The sequence below is a fragment of the Centruroides sculpturatus genome, unplaced genomic scaffold, assembly GCF_000671375.1.
Source record: "Centruroides sculpturatus isolate CEXI.00-Female unplaced genomic scaffold, Cexi_2.0 scaffold67, whole genome shotgun sequence".
Taxonomy (NCBI): Eukaryota; Metazoa; Arthropoda; class Arachnida; order Scorpiones; family Buthidae; genus Centruroides; species Centruroides sculpturatus.
The window spans coordinates 525,242-540,422 of NW_019384305.1; the positions used below are offsets into that span (position 1 = coordinate 525,242).

At 31.9% G+C, this 15,181-nt stretch overlaps 1 long non-coding RNA gene across 1 annotated transcript in view; it reads right to left on the reverse strand.

The window, feature by feature from the left end:
* LOC111618735 overlaps positions 1-15,181 on the reverse strand; it is a 44,951-nt gene that overhangs the window by 8,465 nt on the left and 21,305 nt on the right. The window contains exon 2 of the long non-coding RNA XR_002755632.1: positions 7,200-7,327. This is a non-coding gene — a long non-coding RNA (uncharacterized LOC111618735). The remainder of the gene's footprint in view (positions 1-7,199; positions 7,328-15,181) is intronic.

The following is a 15,181-nucleotide window of genomic DNA, read 5'->3' on the forward strand; positions in this document are numbered from 1 at the left end:
TTTGAATAAATGCAAAAATGTACTGTACAACTACACAGTGAATCATACTTTATTATAAAACTATTAGAAAATAGTAGTTTTATGATAACACTTAGCCTACTTTTTAGTCGATTTTTACGAAGAATGTAGAGTAAGAAATACTTTATTATTATTAATAAGCGACAAGGTTCGATTCTAGGAATTGTTATAAAAATAAAACTTACACTTTCTCCGAGAAGTATAAGGCTATATAATCATTGTTAAAGTTACTAGAAGTGTATAAAACAGCTTAAATATAGGTGACTGTGGGAAAATTATAAAGAATTTGCAAAAAAAAAGCAAAATTTATATACTTTAATCTATTTTTATATATATAAAATTACGTGTACAGTGTATATAAAATAGATGCAACGACGTTTTTATCATTTAAATAAAGAAGGCTCCTGTTAGATCGATACAATTCTACTTGAATAATGTGGAGTTAAAACCGGTCGGATGATGAAATCATCATCAACATGCCAATCAAATTAATTAAAACTTGAAATTTCACAGGCCAGAAGATGACAGATGAAACCTGCTACTTAAAATATGTTTGGTTTCTTTAAATTAATCAAACATATACTTTATTTTCAGGATCTATTAAGAAGTTTCCGCTCTTTTCTTTTATTTTTTTTTTGAGGGGGTGGATTTCGTTTCATACGAAACCAATTAATATCCCATCTCACCTGTATGACCTTCAATGACAAGTTCAGAAGCGGTACGTGTCAAACGTGGACATCCTGTGAAAACGCCAATGGGAGAGCGTCCGGTTTTCATGGCCCCATGGGAACAGAATAGCGATAACGTGACGAAAGGGTGTTGCACCCCTTAACGATCAGTGGGTAGCAGTCGACCGAAGGGATCGTAAAAACAAATACACTCAAAGAATACAATAAATACACACACACACAAATATAAGATTTTTAAAATTTTAAAGATTCGGTAGTGGAACAAAGTTGGGTCGTGGGTCTCAAGCTGTAAGGAGTAAGCCCAATAATAGAGGATACGACTCTCACATAGTTATACAATAGCAGAGAAAAAGTAGTCTGGATCTTTAAGAAAAGAGAACATTGAGTGACCTTGTAAGAAAGACGAAGACGGAAAAAAATTCACTTCCGGTGAGACGGTGTTTCTCAAACAACTCCTAGACAAGGGGACAGGTGTGGGAAAATGCGTAGAGGGATTTCCTGCCACCGCTACGGTTCGTCCCTCCATCGACAGGTAAGGAAGGAAAAGTAGAAGGAAAAAAAAAAAATTACATATATAAAAAGAGGCTCTATCCCTGCAGGTAAATCACAAATTTAGAGAAGAGTTTAAGAGATGAGTAGTATCCCCTGACCGGAAATTGAGACAGAGAATGCCACCTGGCGTTAACATGGGAAACTGACGGAAAAAAAAACCTTTTTTTTTGACCTTTCTAGGAATCAAGGTCAACCCCACCCTCGATAAGTTGCGTGAATGCGGATAAGTAGAACTCGATACTACGTATACTAAGTCGTAAGGAGGACTTTCTCACGGTGTGCTGACATCGGGTGGCGTGCATTGACAACTCTTGGGTTTCCTGTTAAAAGGTGCGGAAATAGTCTCGAGTTGTTTGAGATAACGTTCCCAAGACTGTAGGCGAAAACTTCATTTAGGATGATTTAAATTTAGCCCCAGGGATATAATGATGGAACCCATTATTCATCCTTCTTAATGGGGAGTTAGCGGCGAGAATGTCTCTCCGGAAAGAGCTCATAATCGAATTTGTATTAATGAATTAAACACTCGCCACGTACTACACGCCGTCACGTTTTCTCTATTTTGCATACATCGATATTTTTCCATTAATAGAAATTTTACGACTCTCCTAAACTTTATTTTTTTCTCTCTCCTCCCTTTAAAATTTATGATATAATTTTTGAATTTTTTTTTCTTTCTTTTATTTTTTAAATCCAGCAATCAAAATATATTTTATTGTTGATTTTTTTCCAAATTATAGAAATTTTATAGTACAATATATCATTATTAAGTCTGTCGTAAAATTGCGTAATATATTCTGTAACGTTACAATTTTCTGAGGAGGAGAGAGAGAGAGGGGGGAAGGGAAATTTCTTTTTTTCCTCTCTCAAAGATTTAATTCTCTACATTTTTTAAAGGAATGCACCACGTTTTAATAACCTATTATTTTCTTTTTATGGTAAAGAAGACTCAGATAAGCCAAAATGACGTTCTTCGCTGGTAAAAATGGGTTCCTCTACAAAATTTAACAACCTTAAGTTAACCCCCCCTCTTTTTTTTTACAGCATAAGACCAATTTTAAGTCCCTGTTCAGGGGGGTTAATCTCAGTGGAACCTGTTACAACTGAATATATATGTACTGTACTAATGCTCCTACTGATTCCTGATCTATTCTGATACTCAGAAATACATCTCTAAGTGTATTATAAACCTGTTTATATTATACTTGTTCTCTGTTATTTATAAAGTTCGATTTAATCAATATAAAAAATAGTAAAAAAGTATAGAAAGTAGGCGTTATGTGGAATGTTGTATACTGAATCGAACTCATAAATTATACTTCTACGTGAGAATTTTTAACATAAAATATTTATTAGTCTATGTAATTGTGTATAAAAATTTTATGGTTAATAATAATAATAATAATAATAATTTTTATAAATTTTGGCCATTTTTTCTGTCCAAAATAAGGATACATTTTTTTTTTTTTGTATTTATTAACTTAATTAAGATGGCTTAGAGGGGAGTTTAATAAACCTTAAATTTATAAAATTAATATCCTTATATCCTGGATTTATGCAGGGAAATAATAGTATAATAATTTGCCTTTTGATGGAGGAGGGAAGGATCCATGTTTATAAGGTTTACTAAAAATACCTTTTTGAACCACTGGTAATTATCAGGATTTAAGAGATAAAATTGGGCCCTAGCCAGTTACAAATGTAGGGCCTTTCCTCTCTAAAAATTGCATAAAAATATCAATTTTATTCATATAAAAAGTAGGATTTTCTATACTTATCAATAAAAACTTTAAGGCCTTGTGTTTGGGGGGACCAAAATAAATGGTCTCTCTCTAACAGGGTCTGCTAATTATGTACAAATAGAACGTCTCAGAATCAATTTTAATTCATTAAAAAGTGAATTTTTCATCATTTATCAAAAGGAATTTCATATATAAAAAAAGAAAAAAAGTAAATTCTTGGCTTTCCCCTGTGTGTCAGGAGATTTCTTCTATAGTTTACACTTAAATAAAATTAGTAAATATGTTCAACAACTAATATTATAAAAGTGTTAATAATTAATTAAGATATATGTTACTATTTTGAGATTTTGGCAACATCATTAGCTTGTGTACACATTTATCTTGGCAACCGCATCGCTTAGTATTACAAGAAATCATTCCTAAATTATTATATTTAAAATTATTTCAACACTTTAAATTAATAAAAAAATAATAATAATAATAACAACATAGAAAAATTGCCGACAATAGAAATATAATGGATCAATGCTTTAGTTAATAGAATTTTAATAAAAGTAAAAATTTTTTTTTTACAATAAAGAATTCGACGAATAAATTAAGCAATTTACACTTAATTCGCCTTAGAAATTTCGTGAAGATATTATGCAATACAAACTTTAAATCCAAATTAATGTATTTATAATGATAATACAATCGTTATTATAGGGAAAAAATTCGACCAATTATAAAAGAAAATCGTGTTTTTAAACGATTTTTCCCTATTGTACCAACCATGTGTAAAAGCTGAAAATTCCCTATCCGGTAGATCACGTGAGATGCTAAAGGTGGGGCCTCTTTTCTATCTTTACAGATAACAATCGGGGCCATTCTTAGACCCGATTAATCCCCGAGAAACCCTAGGGAAACTCACAAAAACTAGCGAGGGGGGAGGGTAGGAAAATAAAAAAGAAGCTGACCTTGGATCCATCGTCGCTTCTGACCGGTCCAAGGTCTACAGAATAAGAACAATAGATAACCAGATTAGAAAAGAGAGAAAGAAACAGGGAAACATTGACAAACCCATTCAGATTCGTTCGATTTTCCAAATGATCATTATTCAATATCATAAAAAGATCAAATTAAGGAAACAAATCAAGACATACAGCCTTATACATTGTTTAACTTTGATAAAAAAAATGCTAGCAGGGAAATTGATATAGATTAATTTGAGAATATCTTTTCTATAATATTTAAATATTCAATTAAATTTTGGATAATTTACATAGTAGTAGAGACTGTTTTAAATTAGAGTTATTACAGAATAATATTTTAAAGATGATTCCAATTTGTATAATTGATAAAATATTTACACTGATTATGTAAATTAGAACAGTATTTGCTAGTGTTTTTCTTAAATTTCCCCATGGCAATAACTAGAATATATATCTAAACCCATAAAATTTGTTACTGTCATTACCATATTTAAGTATATTTATATCACTTTTATATAGAAAGGGGTGTATCAGTAGGTTCAAAACACATTGATAGAATATTAATTTTAAGTCTGAAGTATAATGTTTTAGATCCAGTTGTGGTGATAACCCCCACAGGTTAAGAAACAATGATTAAAAGAAGGGCAAATCTTGTATGTGGTCCTTGTACTGGAATAATAAGATTAGTATAGCTTGTACACACATAAATTTTCTATTAGAATAATGTTTATAAATTAAATAAAGTGTACATTTATTATTTATTTACTAAACTGGCATTGAATTTTTAAAAAAAATCAACAATTTAAGATGATTCTCACCTTGTATCCGGAGGAAAAAAATTCAACTTGAATTGGGGGTGAATATGATTAAAATTAATTTATATGTATTATAAATGGGTAACTTATAAAGAAATATCACATGATAATTTCTCATTAAAAAGTTTTAATGTAAAAAATATATCAAGAAAGTGCTAATTCAGTTAGTATACAGAAGATATTGCTAAAGAATCACCAGGATTCTGACAAGATTTTCCATCAAGGTTACAAGAAACATAACTATGTAAGTGACCATCAAGGTTAACTTATTATTAATTATTCATTCATACTAAAAATGAATGAGGGAATATCTTAAGAGAAAACATTAAAAAAAAAAACACCCCTCTTCAGGAGGGTAATTCAAAGTGGGCTGATCTAATTTGAACTCAACAGCTTTAAAAATTCAATTTCCTCTTATCGAATTACTCGTTATTAAGAAAACACATTAGTAATGTTTTTAATATTTAGATTTTTTACTATTAAAACACGTTAACGCCTCCGTAGAAGTTTAAAGATGAAGTGTTTCGTTTAAACGAGTATCGGGCGACATTAGTTTAAACAAGAGTGGTGGAGATACTCGACCAGGAGAGAAGTATAAATATAGTAATTAAGACAAACCGAAAACGCCTGGTTAGATGGCCGTTGACACCGATATTCAGCACCTGTTTGACTTATCCGTCGTCCAGATAAAAGTGGGCGGTTGGGAGTACCATTCCCACGGATGTTAGTCCATTCGCCTTTGCATCATTAAGGCTCCGGGGCTAAAAGCGCAACCATATTGTGCAACCTAAGCGGGTATTTCCTATCTTACAACTCGCGATTTTAACTCGATACGTCTCGTCTACCGATCTAGAAAACTAAAATGATCCTACAATAAAAAAAAAAAATACTAATTAATCCCTACGACTACCGACAGCGTAAGTATTGTCGGTAAGACATTTTTTCGGTGTTTTTTTTTGCATCACGCCTCCACGTTAATGCACCGTGGGAAAGAAGACGTAATTGGAAGTTACCTGGCAGACGATTTCGTGGCCGTGACGTCACTTCACGAGAGTCCAAGGGCGGACACCCGACAAGGACTTCCAATCACTCTCCGCTCGGCTCAGGGTTAAGTAGGTGAATCGTGACAAATGCGAGCCCGAGGTCGAGATCTAAAAATTGAAGGAATTTTTTTCATGCATTGTCAATGTCATTTAAAGGTCCTGCGAAAGATTTTTCTGATTATTTATTTTTTTTATATGATTATCATCATTTTTCTCTCTAGAATACGGGGGATTTTTTTTATCCCCAGCTTCTTCTAACCGGCCACAGACCCATCCACGTTATTTTTAGAAATAAATCGTCGTCGGACAAATATCGAAATCCAATACATTTACATGCTCCGGATCGAGATTTAAAAGTCAGACAAACTTTCTCTCTTATGAATTCGATTTAATTTACAACTCTCGTGAAGAAATCTTCCATTCTTTTCCTTCCAGAAAACCAAGATTTTCATCCACATCCATAAGTCTTACTTAGAGAATGATCTTCCTCCTCCAAATAAAGAGGTTTTCCTCTCTCTAATAATTCAACACTGTTACGATTTCCACCCTAGAAATCAGAGGTTTTCCTTTATCCAAACCTTAGAGAAACGGTAGAGGTTAATTTAAGAAAGGTCAACGCTGGACAAATGTTGAAATTCAATGTTTATTATTAGGATTCCCACACTGCCTGTCGCATTTAGCACCAACAAACCAGGCAGCCTGGTATTCCTAATTAAACATTTATATTCACTGCCAAGTAGCTTTTGGAAAACAAGTAAAACAATTAAAACCACAAATGGACGCTTTAGCTTGTCTAGAACCGAAGACAAACGACCCAAATAAATTTTCCCTTTCTGATTAATCACTCCAACAATGGCATTGAATCGGTGACGTAAGAGAGAGAGCAAGAGACAGAGAGAGAGAGGCGCCCTTAGTAATTACTAGAAGATTTCTTTGTTGGAACAAACCGTCAAAAGTCACAGAAAGCGAACACAACAACTACTTTTGAGGCGATAACATTGTTTCTTATACTTGTAATTAGTCTAAATTACTACTTGTGACGCCCACTTCATGCAAAGTCTTTGACACTTTCACTTTTTTTTTTTTTCTAAAATATACTCGCCGCCAGCATTCATTCTTTAATACAAACGTATATATTATAATATATTGAGAGTGTAGCATCTTAATATCATAAATATTTAAATGTACGATTCTTTTAAAAAAGTTACGAAGCCAGAAAGTTCGATATCTTTTCCATGGATCGTCTATGATCCAGAGGTCACCTTCCATTACTAAATGCTTATGTCTTTCGTGTGTTGTAGTGCTTATTTTATTTTCTTTGATCTTAATACTATTTATGCTTATGATAAACTACTTTCCGGTGATTTACCTCATACGTCCTTGGAGAGTTTTCTTCACTCTAAAAAAGCGCAATCGTTTTCTTTTTATGGCCATTTAAGGACACGCGCCCTCAACTTCTTACTCAGATTTCGACACAGAAAATGAGCTCGTAAACACCTGAAAACATTAAAAAATATATATATCAATATTAAACCGCAGAATTAAAAAAAAAAGCCGCATACATTTATATATATATATACATTTTATTAAGACAGAAAAAAAAGTTTAAGAGAAAAGTGTGAGAAGTATATAAATTACAACGTATAATTAAACGCCTGAATGATTATAACGCGAAAAAAAATCCACGTGGAACGTCTTGAACGTAGACGGGAAGTGGTGTTAGGCATGTCACGTGACAAGACGCCCAATTCCGGTCCCGAGGCGACAGGTGTCGTCCGAGCCTCGGGTGTTCCGCTCCGCGTAGCCACAAGGTGAATATAAAGTCATAAATATCTAATAAAAAAAAATTTAAATAAAATATAAGCTTTATATGTATACACGTAAAAAAAAAAAAATAATAATACCGTTTAACGGTAAAATTTTATAGATAATCGACTGGAATGTTATTATATATATATATATATATATATTTTAAATGGAAGTAATTTAGTAATAGTAGAACAATGTAAGTGGAGTAACACGATTTAATAGACACGAAAATGGCGGAAGTTCGAAGCATGCGTCGGAGACGAAGCACGAATTTCTCAGAACGAGCGATAGAGGTCGGGCCGAACGGAAGAGGCCCGAAAAGGTTCACTTCGTGTTACATAATGGATCGTTTCACACCAAACCAGATGGTCCGAAATGCAAACAGATGTGCAACACGAACACGCGGTTCGAAAGCCATCGATGGATGGATTTCGATCTATAAGTTTGATGAATTCATCTTTTATTTTCGGGATATACGGGATTTAATATATAAAAAAAGTATGCCCGATATTAGCTGTATCGTTTCGATCTATAAGTTGATTTAAAAATACAACAAATTTCTAATGGAAGCTAAAGAATGCCACCGCTGATGTAAACACAATAAATTGGCATTAATTATGGCAGCATCTAGTTTGAAGAGATGCGGTCTGTGACCCAACAGTAGGCCTATCTGTATGTAGTTCTAACCACTAATTTGCTAGCCATTCGTCGAGTCGAAAATCATGTTTAAACACCCTCCGGCCCCACGACCCTCGACCTCATAGCACACCTGTGGGCGGCGGGTGGCAGACTTTAACGCCCTATTCCAATCGTGACCTGTCGGGGTCACACTAAATGGGTGGCGAAAGTCGTCGGGCCCGGAACGGGGGTAAACTCTCCCTGCCCCATTTTTACATCCACAATTTTCTTTTTAACTTCCAAGCCGGGGGAATCGAGGAATTTTTTCAAGGACGCCAACCGGATCTAGTGATGGTCCTTCTTCATTGTCTCTGCTCTAACCACATTTATGATCGATTTTCGAAGTTATATACAATGATAAAACCTTTAAATCTCCGAGGGAGAAGAGCGACTAATTATCGAAATTACTTATTAGCCAAGTTTATGAAGGTCAGAGGAAGGCGAATAAAATTAAAGTCGTCCATAAATCTTGAAGCTTCCCTCTTGCAAAACCCTTGTTTGATCATTATTGCCAATAAAATAATTAATATAAGCTGATCGTAATTTGTACTTAAGTTTATTAGACTATACAGAATAGAAAAATATCTTTTACAGTCAAAATTAATGCAGTTATTATACGAGTTTATCAAATTTATCATCCCAAATACTTAATAATAAAAAAATCAAATAGTAAATCATTTTAAATCGAATAAACGAATTTTTCTAGAAACAACTACTCAAGAATTTAAAATATTTTTCAATTTTAACAAGATTTATTAAAGAAAATAAGCTAATTAATTCATTATAACACCATTAAGAAGCCACGCTAATTACATTCTAAAGCATAGATTCGAGCGCTGTTTAGTTTCATATTTGCATAAATAATAATAATAATAATAATAAATATATATATTAAAACGTAAACTGGGTTTGTTTGTTTTTATATGAAAATCGAATAAAATTAATTTAATTTCCTTACTTTTATACAGAGCATTACTAAAGCGATTCAATTGGACTTTACTGTTTTGCGTGCCCTACTATTCAGAGTTCAAGTAGAATTAAATTGAAAAATTCAAATTATCCATTCTTCATACAAGAAAACCAAAGAATTCAATTTAATTATTAAGTTTTTCTATAGTTATTTCACTTATATATACGCCATAGAAATCAATTTCTTTACTCGAATCACTACACACNTTCAGAGTTCAAGTAGAATTAAATTGAAAAATTCAAATTATCCATTCTTCATACAAGAAAACCAAAGAATTCAATTTAATTATTAAGTTTTTCTATAGTTATTTCACTTATATATACGCCATAGAAATCAATTTCTTTACTCGAATCACTACACACAAAAATCCAATTTAAATATTTAATTCCCTACTTCTATATTATATGATCTTTACTGATAAATCTAACAGAAATTTATTAATTTTATATTATTATTATTATTATTTTTTACACTCTTTACTAATAAAAAAAAACACTAATTTATCAATGCCTTTTGTAAGAACTAACACGAATTTCTCAATTATTTTCATTACCATTCGTCAATCTAATGATTTTCAATGGCCGAAATTCAGACTTTCGGCTCACGAAAAAATCTCAATTTTCGACTGGAAATTATTGGAGAAATTATTATTATTAACCAAAATCCTTTCTAATACGTGATAAAGAAACAATCGGGCAACACTTAAATATGAATTTAAACATCAATCAGTATTCACGTCACGTGTAAAGAAAGGAAAGAGAAATCGAGACTAATTAAAGCAGAAATTTTCAGTTAAAAATGGAGTTTTATTTTAATTATCTCAATGAAAAGCTGANAATTAGTTTAAGCAGGTTATTTTCCGGTGTCCAGCTGCGTTCCTGACCTCCGGCCTGGATAACGAGCCACAAATCTTCGCCACCACACCTGTCCTCACCTGGAAGGCAAATACGAAAAGAAAAAAAAAAAACACTTCGAAGGTCGTTAAAAACTCAATGAAAAACTATATATAATAAAAGTAATAATAATACAGCTTGAAAATTCCAGATACCATTAAGAAAAATTCAAAATATTAACCGTCATTCTACAGAAATCGACACGTAACCGTCAAAGAATTAATTGAAACGGACTTGATCTTGAACTTTCATATCCTTGAAGTTACTTTCAAGGCTTTTTTTGTATGTAATAATAATAAATACCACCATTTAAAATTCGAAATACCTCTTTAAAAAAATAATATGCCATTAGAAAATTGAAATATAAACCGTGACTTTAAGAAAAAAGTGGCATTTAATAAGTCACAGAATAAAAATTGGAATGGACTTGATCTTGATTTTTCAAAAACCTTGAAAGCCGATTTCAAGGATTTTTTTTTAATTATTTATTATAAAATAGGAAAGAGAATCTCTCCTTTCTCTCGTACAACGTTGAAATATTATCTTAACGCTCTTCCTGTTATATAACACGCTGGGCATCTACACTCCCTCCCGTTTCGAAGGTTACAAGAGTGAATGTCCTACACAGTACTTTTTCTTGGAACGGAAAGGATGATAATTTTCAAAAGTTTTCTTACGAGCGCAGTGAATTACACGTAGACAAACGGCGACTTGAATTATTTCTTTTGGAGTGGATCGTGACTAACGATGATTGAAATGGCAACGAACAATGCAAATAATCTGCGTAGGCAGGCACAGAGAGAGAGAGAGAGAGAGAAAGAAGAAAGAAAAAAGAAAACGAAACAAAACAAAAATTCGGATAATTTGTACAACGTTTATTTATCATTAAAAGTGTAGATAAAGCCACAAAAGAGTACTCCAGAAAACAACAAATATTACGTCATTATGAATGTAAAATTTACGATTTCGGGTCGACACACGATGACAAAAGTGTGAGCGATATGGAGGAGGAGGAGGAGAGAGAGAGAGAGAAGGGAAATTTTTATACGTAGCGTGACAAAATTGCGTGATTCATTCAGTATGCGGAAGATACGCTCACGAGTAAAGATAGTCATTGGATCTCTGATGACTTAAGTCCTCTCCGACCACGTGAATCACTTTCTAAGTTACTGTGATGCGGAGGAATAAAATTACACAAGATAAAATGCTCTTTCCATAAAAGAAACAACCGAAGACATCTCTCGTCTTTCGGTTCGTAAAGGAAACTATTTTGATTACAATCTTTTCTACTTTCATGAAAGAGTGTTCGGCTCTTTTTTATTATTATTATTATTTTTTTTTTAATATATATTTATACAGGAATTTTTACACCCCTTTCCCTCTCCACACACATCTACTTCTTCCATTAAGTTCTTCGTGATCGGAAAAGCAATTAGATCCATCCACTATCGAATAAGAATGAAATATGTACGGTACTTCGATTAAAAACGAAAATTTTATAATGTTAAATACTTTAAATGGTTAAATTAAGTAAGTGAAATGGTATCTTTTCACGTTTCAAAGACTTAAAAAATCGTTTCCATGCCATCCGGAGCGTAGGAAACGTGACAATCTTGTGGAAGAAACGAGCAGAAAATTTCATAACTTTCAACTTTTCTTGTTACGTTTCTTTTAATCTGGCATTCAGGTTTTTACGAAACAACAAAAATAATCCTTCGAGCGGTGAGATAATTGGCAACGCAACATAAAAAAAAGGGGAGAACGGTATAAAAGGGGGGAAGAAATGGTTACCATTTTACCAGTAAATATATTGATGGGGTGTTTCGAGAAAGATACAAGCTCTTGCCTGAAGCCAAGTTAAAGGAGGAGGAGGAGGAGGAAAAAAGCACAAAAATAGAGAATTCAGCGTTAGTTTCAATTTAAGAAAAAGATCAGAAATAAAGTTAATTAGAATACGCAACTCGGTATTAATAATAACAAGTTTATAACTCGAGTAAATTACGTAATTCGAGAAAAAAAAGAAAAGAAAAGAAAGTGTTCTAAATTTACCTTTTCCCTTCCTTATGCCATCACTTAAGCTGATTTACATGGAAGTAATATAAATTTTTACATTACTTATAAATGAATTTAATTACGTTATCGTCTATCTGAAGTAAAAAAAAAAAAAAAAAAGAACAAGAGAAAGATAGAGATAGAGAGAGAGAGTTTTAGATAAAAATCTTACAACACGAAAATTCTCCCCGAGTCGTTTTTAATGTCTTTTAATATATAAAAGCATCATTTAAATATTTGTGGAGTTACTTCAAGGTGAAACAAGAAGAGTATATAGAATTTAAGTAACGCCGATTCCAGAAAGGGAATACTTAAGATAAGAGCGTACCAATTGTCGATTTATATAGTAACCTGGTTTGCAACACCGCCGATATATTAAAGAACCGGGTAAAAACACCTCGGTGGCACTAAATCGAAGTTTTTTTTGTACAGTTTTGAGGTTTCAGGTGTTGAAAGTCAAACGATTTGGCATGCCGTTTTAAATGTGTTTAGTTAATTAATTGTTAAATTTCGTTATATCGAGGTGCGGCTGCATTTTTATACGTTTTAATGGCAATTTTCCCATGAGCATCTTTCAAAAAACTCAGAGATTTTCGCGTGCTTGTATAACATTCGTTTAAGGATTTACGAGCTATTATAGTGTTTAACATACAACTCTGTAAGAGAATTAATTTTGTTACGCAAGTCAAACATCCGGCACATATAGAAAAGGGTTTTTAAAAAAAAGAGGGGGCAAGAAACACGTTTCCAAAGAGAAAAATCCTCAAGAGAAAACGTATTTGGAATAATTCCAGATGAGATGTCATCATAACAAAAATGGCTCCCGTTTTATCTCTCTTCTGCCGCTTCACCAAATGTTTTCTAATTATTATTGCTATAAACCCCCTCCCCTTCACCTCGTTCATATAATTATAATATATATAAAGAAAAGAAGGACATTAATAATAATAATAATAATAATAATAATATATAAAAAAAACTCTTTAAGCGTTAGAAAAAAACGTAATTAAGAAGGGATGCTTTTGTTCTTCAGAAAAATCGTTATTAAATCATTCGTCATAATTGGCAATTTATGTTTTTAATTTGTATCCATATAAACAATACTTTTCCAGAAATGTAATGAGGAGCATTACAAACCATCAGTTAATTAAAAACATTTTAAGTATGTATATATATATATATATATATACCAAGAATTATATTAATGATAGAGACCTTTTAATCTCCCCTTCGCTTATATTATTGTATTGTTCTCACCTGTTAAAGTATGCAATGAAGTTAATTGAGTCTTTACAGGACTCAATTAGACAAACCCTTTAATTATAATGTTCCTTTTTTTTTTAAAAGCTTACGGCTATCATTTCTCTAGTTTGGTACCCCTTAAAAACGATTTCAAGGTAAATCGTTGACTCGTATTTAGTATATAAACCACGATTTCTTCTCCTCCCTATTCTTGTGTGTTTTTTTCTTTTAGAAAAAACACTGTTTAAATGGTTAAATTCTTACAATTTACGTAAGAATATTATAAGAATTTAACCAATAAAATGTAAGATTTTAAAACGAGAAAATGCAAATTCGGCAGGATAATGCTTAACAATACTTAATTGTGACAATAAATCACACAATTTATTAAGTTCTTAGAATAAATTATAAGACGAGAATACTGTATTAAAACAAGAAAACACAGGATATTAAACATTATATAAGTTTAATAAAACACAGGAAACACAAGAAAGTTAAACAACAAAACACAGGAAGAGTATCTTAATTAAAAAATACGCATAAAAGTAAACTAAATAGCAATTTTATATATGAAACTGTACGTTTTTTTTTTATCTTTAAATAAACCTGTAATAACGGACACATCAACTTTGGTCATACAAGAACTTTTTATATAAAGAAAAATGCGTATAAAATAACGTCCGAACAACACAGTAAGTTTTTATGTTTCCGTCCGTTGTTAACAGGTTTTCTCATAATTCCATTAGCGTTAGTTGAAATTAGAAGAGGGGCGAGTGAACCATATCATTCCCCCCAAAAAATAAAGAAGAAATAAATAAAAAAAACCAAGTCCAAACTCAATGACCAGTAACCAAAACCATTTGATTTTTGACTCAAATCGTTGAACACAAAACGATTTACGTGATCAGTTACTTAGAAATAGAAGCAAAGAATATATTTTTTAAAGCATTTCATTGCTACGTTTGATTTTAGTTCATTTATTTTCACGATGGAATGAAACAATTTGGGAGGGAGGAGTGATGCAGTAACTCGTTTTTTTAGATTAAAGAATGTTCAATAATAACGAGGGGAAAAAAAAGAAAAGAAAAAATACATATTACAGTATTAAATCACGTTTTAAAACTAAAATTTATTAAAATATCTACATTTTTATTGCTTTATTTACTCGTTTAATATCGTATTTTTTGCTTTTAAATCTCGAAAATGAGTGTAAAGCATCCAGCCATTACGCATTTCTTACGTTTGTAATCCACTTATAATAAATCTAAATCGTGCTAGAAAGAAGGTATATAAATCAAAAAAAAAAAAAAAAAAAAAAACTCTAGAATTTTATCGTTTATTTAATATCATGATTCAAACATCGAAGGGTTATTTATTATTAAAGTATATACGGAACGGTGTAAAGGGAAACCAGAGCAGAACGGATAACTCCTTATATACAGTATTTTGATCAGAGTGGTGCAAATTAACAGGATCTACAACAGACCCTGCAGCACATGTCTATATTGGTAAGCACATACTGAAACATATTTCCCCCCCCTTTTCCAGCAAGATATTATAATTTTACTCATACTTATTCTCAAGTAAGTAAATGTTAAGTGTTATATACACTGCTGTTACTTCAATATTTCAATTTAAACTGAAAATTCATTCAATTATATTTTAATTCTCCAGTTTCTAACATAAGACTAGCGACATTCAAACATC